Raw genomic sequence first — 6,284 nt, 5'->3', positions numbered from 1 at the left:
TGTAAAACCTAAAGCAAATGTCTCTATATTTGGTTTTCTCATCTGTAAATGAGGGTGTTTGCTTCACAGAGCTGTTGTGGGGATTCAGTGAGATGCTACATAAAAGATTGAGCACAATTCGCAGCATATGATAAATAATAAATGTTAGCTGTCTCTCTTAATGTCACTATTATTGTTCTTAATATTATCCTTTTGGACAAGGTTGCTAGTTTGTAGCTCCCCCCTCATAGCTGGTCCTCAAAACATTCACACTTATCTGTGGACAGGAATCATGGTCAGAATATACAGAGGGTGGAAGTCTTGAAAGATTTTAAGACTACCAAAAATAAAAAGCCACAGAATCAACAGAACTGTTGGGCCTTTTATGTTAAAAATTCCACTCAGTGAATCAGAGAACCTCAGTATATCCATCAACTTTTGATTTGTATTTTTTTTTTTTTTTTTTGTATTACCTATCCTTTCCCAGCTCCTTGGCTCTGTGTGATAATATTTTTTTCTCCTGGTACTCACCATATATCAGTCAGTGTCTCAGCAGGATTCAGATGGTACTCAAAGGAGTAATTGAAGGGTTTAGTAATAGAGCTATTTATAGAGGTGTTGGCAAGAATTAAAGAGCCAGCAAAAGACAATGAAACACCCAGGGCCTAGCACCAACAGTAAGCTATTACACCCCAAAGCCTAAAGGGCAAAAGGAGTGTTCAAGTTTTTCTAGACCCAAGATGAAACTGCTTCTTCCCAGGGTGCTATGTCAGCAAACAGAACTTTTGTGTTGCCGTAAATGTTCCACTTAACCAGGAACCCAGTATACCCAGGCAGCCAGTCCCCAAACTCTAAGCCAACTCTGGGCTCTATGCTTATTTCCTTGTTCCTTGATCTTTCTCAATAAGGTCAGATATGCAGCCCCAGCCAATCCTGCCCAGCTTCCATGTTGCCACTTCTAATACTGTATAAAACTCACCCCGGCCCAGACTCCTTTGGAAGAGTGCTCCACTGTTTGTGAGGCACTGTGCTCCCCCAACCCATGGATTGTTTTCCCTTGAATAAAGGACACCAAACTCATTACTACTAAATCATTTTCATTTTGTCATTTGTCAGGAGGAAGCTACTGCTGGAACCCTGGGAAAGCCAAAGCCATGAGATGTCACCCCACTCTATACACACAGAAGCTGTGGCCTCACCAGAGGAATGCAGTCATAGGCCAGCAGGGAGGGAGCAGAGGGAGTACCTACCGTGAATGCCTGCTCTCCCCTGCCAGGGTCTCCCAGGGGCTGAACCCAATTGGAAGCCAGAGAGAAAGGGGAGCCCTGGAAATGTCATTTTCAGAGGTCAGCAGAGAAGGGCAGAGAGTGGATCTAAAGGGCCAGATGGAGAGTAACCAACACATTCATATAACACTATGATGTTTATATATCTGTGGAGCCCCTTTGCACCCCTTAAACTCTCAGTAGAAGAAATTGTAAACGTCAGGTGAATCAGACTATAAATGTGTGTCAGCAGCACAAAGACAAGCAAAGCAAACAAAGTGGAGGCCTGTACCACCCACCTAGAGTGCTGACAGAGCACCCCAGCAGGCCAGGGGCCGCTGCCCAGGAGCTCACAGCATCTCAGCACTCAGATCCCATCCATAAAGTAGAGGGCTGAAGCCATGTCTCAGTTGGTGAGCCATAGCTCTGCTACCAACAAGCGTGGGATCGGAGGTGAAGGGAATAGTCCATGGAAGGGACCCTCATGACTCTCCTCTTCACCTCAAGCTAGCAAAATCAGGAAGTGGTGTGATTAAAATCACTCTTCTAGTAACAAATAAACGGGTGTTTTCCTCAAATGTTTTGAGAGAAGGACATAGCTAAGTCTCAAGGGCAGATGCTAAGCCCCTGAGCCAAGCTGCCTCTCACAGCATTTGGAGTAACAGTGGCTGAGCGTATACTGGTGTGAAGGGCAAAGCTGGCAACTCTCAGTGTGTGGGCTTCCAGACCTCCTACAGAAAGGCAGGTGACCTTCCTTCTTTGAAAGCTTCCATCGGATGCAAGTCGCAGGCAGGCAGCACACTGTTTTCTGGTGTGAGGAAACCAGCCTGTGCAGTCTGGCTGCCCTCTCGTAGCTAGGCCAAGCTAACCCTCCTATTATGAGAACAAGCCCCATCCACATCTCTCTCTTTTTACAACTATGGCAAAATACACATGAAATTTACCATTTTTAAGGGTACAGTTTAGTAGTACTAAGTACATTTATATTGTTGAAGAGTTCTGGAAATTGGGTATACTTCATAAAACCAAATTCTAACTCCATTAAACAACCCCCCATTGCCCCCTCTCCCCAGTCCCTGACAACCGCCCCTTCTACTTTCTGTCTCTACAGATTTGACTACTCTAGATACCTCATGCAAGTGGGATCGTACAGTCTTTGTCTTTTTATAACTGGCTTATCCCAGTGACCAAACTGCCCTCCGGGTTTTCATTCCATGTTGTAGCATGTGTGATATTTCCTTCCTTTTTAAGGCTGCATGTATGCCATTGCATGTGTGTTCCACATTTTCGTCACGCATTCATTCATCCATCCATGGGCATTGGGTTGCTTCTACCTTTTGGCCGTTGTGAATAATGCTTCTATAAATATGGGGGTATGAATTTTCTAATTTCAATTCTTTTGAGTATATACTCAGAATGAAATTGCTGCACATCTCTTTTTTATTCACCTCCATGTCAACTACTTTCAGAGGTGGTGTGGGGAGAAGGGCCCGGGATTTGAAGACACAGCTCTGGGTTTTCTTAAGTCTCCATGTTAACCTTCTATTGGCTATGCAATCTTGGGTGACTTCCTTAACATCTCTGAAACCTGTGTTCTTCTATAAAATAAAAATATAATACCCACAGTATTAGTTTCTTGGGGATGCTGTAACAAAATACTGCAAACTAGCATGGCTTAAAACAAAAGAAATGTTTCTGTAACGATTCTGAAGGCTAAAAGCCCCAAATCAAAATGTCAGCAAGATTGGTTCCCTCTTGGCAGCCCACAGGGAGAATCTGTTCCATGCTTCTCTCCTAGTTTCTGGTGGTTTCTGGCAATCCTCGGCATCTTTGGCTTATAGCAGCATAACTCCAATGTCTTCCTCCATTGTTCCATGGCTGTCTTCCTTGGTGTATCTGTATCTTCACATGGCATTCTTCTCTCTGTGTGCATCTAAATTCTCCTCATTTTATAAGGACACCAGTCATTGGATTAGAGCCCATCCTAATTCAGTATCATCTCATTTTAGCTTGATTACATATGCAAAGATTCTACTTTCAAATAAGATCATGTTTATAGGCATTGGGGTTAGGACTTCAACATTACTTACAGGGAGATATACTTCAACCTGTAACTCCCACCCTGCAGGATCTCTGTGAGCAGCAGATGTATTTTGTAAATTCTGTAGCATCACGTTGGAAGGGAGTGATGATTATGGCTAGGCTGACAGTTTGTGTGCCTTGTAATCACAGTCAACTCCTTCTCTCCGTGCTGCTTGGTTTAGAGTGTTAAGTCCATTCTTGTTTACTGAGTGGCCCTCTGGTTTCCTGCAGGGACTGCATTCGCTGTGTGTTGTTAAATGTTCAATGTCGTTTTTGTCCCTGAGAGGAGGAAGAACATTAAGTGCGGGCTTCAGTAGATAAAGTCGGCTCCTTACCCTTTGTATTTTTTGTTGCTTTTGGTCTCTGAAGAACATGTCCTCTGCTGCTTTTCATTACCCTCTTTTCCCGGAGGACAGGCAGAAACGATGTGCCTGGGACACTGTCGGGAAGTGAAACCATCAGGCCTACAAGGTCACTGCGTCCTTCCCCGGCCCATTCAATAGTCCCCACATCCACAAATACCGCACCCCAGGGAGGCCCGTGCTGCCTCACTGATATATTGTCTTCAGATGTTCCTCCGTGTCCTCCATAACGTTCCAAGCTGGGACACACAAAACAGATTTAGTGGGAGTAGGAAGAGAAATGATTAACTCTCCACACTTTAACTATATTGCTGCTAAATGGCTCGCTCACCCATGTGCCCTGTTCCTCTGGAGGAATAATCATTTTCCAACATATGAAAATCTGCACTTCTAGAAGAGATAAAATTAGGGGATGATTGTATTTAAAAAGGATTCGTGAACATGGGTCTTTAAAGGAGATGGCCTAATAACAATAATAGAAGATTTTACTTAAAATTGTTCTGAGCTCCTCTATTGGAAAATGTCACCTGATCATCTATCACACAGCCTCCTTCCAGGACCTGTAACTCTGGGGGCCCTGAGATGGACTTTATTTAAAGGAGTCCAGCTGATCCGTATTCAACGGCTCAGCAGCTCAGCAACCAGACTGCTTAGATTTGCACCAGCCCTGCACCCAACTGTCAAAACTGCAGGCAGCCAGAGGGAGAAGTGACAGACTGGTGACACAGACCGCTCAGAGACTTGGACGGGGCCACCTGGTGATTTATTGACAGAGGCAGATTTGCTTTAAGATCAACACCAGGGCAATTTGAGTAGGCAGGCCACTGAACCCTAAGGCAAAGTCATAGTTTAAAAGTGTTGTTATTTTTTGTCCTCTGTATCTAGTCAGTTTTAATGAGCTATGGCTTTCTAGTGAACGCATTAAAGATTGATTCATCATAGGAACAAATCTAAGTAAGGGACTCAAGACGCAAAAGTCCACATTCTCCTCTGGTCCTGCCACCAATTCGCAGCCATGAAACGTAGCCCTGGATTTCACGCATCCAGACAGACAGGACTTCAGGAGAGCTTATCTCCACTTGTAAAAGCCTGTTTAATGCTACTAATAGCATAAGTAATTTTGCTGGAAAGCCTGGGGAGGATTCTTCAATTTATTACCTAGTGAATCAATTCTAGCTTTAATAGAGACATCGGCCCTAGACCGCAATGCACCATGAAGCTCCACGCACAAATCCCAGCAGGGTGTTGATGCCAGGATTCTGAAAGGGAAAGAAAGACCCTCCCCCCCGCCCACCCTTCTCACATGTTCCTTCTTGGAGTGTGGGAAAGGAGACTCAACTTCTGGCAAAAGGAGCCTCTCTGTTCTTCTGCTAGTGCCCTTGAGACTTGAGACTGCAGCACAGAGAACAGAGGGGAGGGAACCAGGTTTCAGGCATTGTGTTGCAAACGGAGGAGAGGTGAGGAGGAGATGGTGCTGATTACAGGCACTGATGGAAAGCAGAGAGCACAGTCCTGAAAATGGCTGAGAAAGGAAGAAAGAGATGCCCTGTGAGTCCGGGAAAGTGGATATTGCGTATTGGGTGCCACGGGCATTTGTCCTTCAAAGATGAGGCCCACCCTGCCTGAAGTTCATTGGCTGCTTCCCCCAAGGGCCTTCTCACCAGGCGGCTAGGGGGTTGGGGGGAGGAATGGAGAATCATTTTCCCTGAAGAAGCAAATCTGACCAGACGACCCATTAGTGTGGCATATGGCAAACAATAAAGACACTTGGCCAGAAAGTTAATTCTCCTGTCCCTTTTGTCAGCATACCTTTTTATTGTCAACTCCTGTCCCTGTCACACAGAAGGCAACTCACGAGGGCAGACTGCACCATTTTCCTTTCGGATATGGCCTTGTGTTCTTAAACATTCCAGTATCCACCCTCCTCCTCCTCAAGCCCATTCTCACCACACAGCTTAGAGCACCCCCACCGCCAGTCCTTAACCTCTGTCACTTGCTGGGGCTTGACACCCAAACCGAACCTGGCAGTCTCAGCAAAGTGAGGCCACCAGAGACTCACACATGTCTCACACAACCGTGCATCTGAAGGGAGTAAGTTTTCACTTGCCATGACTAAATGCTCACTTTTTCACCTGGAATCAGGAAACCCTAGTCATTTGCTTGAAGGGAAAAAGAGAACTTGAACACAACCCTTAATTGCCTTTTCAGAACTCCTCCAGAGCCGCCACTGGAGGGACTTCCAAAACTACATCCTGCCAATTAATTTAGTTTTAAGTGGGTCACTAACAATCCCCAGTGGTGTTTTTTCTCATACCTTCATAGCAGCAGTATGGGAAAGTATAATACGTTAAGGAATTGCTCAGTGTCTTTTCCCCCATAAGGAAACAAGGTCCCTATCTTCTCTTATTTACCTGAATCTTTTCCTACCTCTGCTCTAAAAGGTGTCAGGGCATATTCTTTAAAGCGTTCCCCACCCCTCCCACGAGTAACCCTGTAGGGAGGAAATCTTGCTCAACAGAGCACTCATAGTTAAAGATTTCCAGATACTGACTGGAATAGTCTGAGAACAGTGAGTCAGCTGTGAGAGTCAGAAACG

The sequence above is a fragment of the Panthera leo genome, chromosome B2 (assembly GCF_018350215.1).
Source record: "Panthera leo isolate Ple1 chromosome B2, P.leo_Ple1_pat1.1, whole genome shotgun sequence".
In the NCBI taxonomy this organism is placed as follows: domain Eukaryota; kingdom Metazoa; phylum Chordata; class Mammalia; order Carnivora; family Felidae; genus Panthera; species Panthera leo.
The sequence above is the reverse complement of the archived record's forward strand: the minus strand, read 5'-3'. Positions refer to the sequence as shown.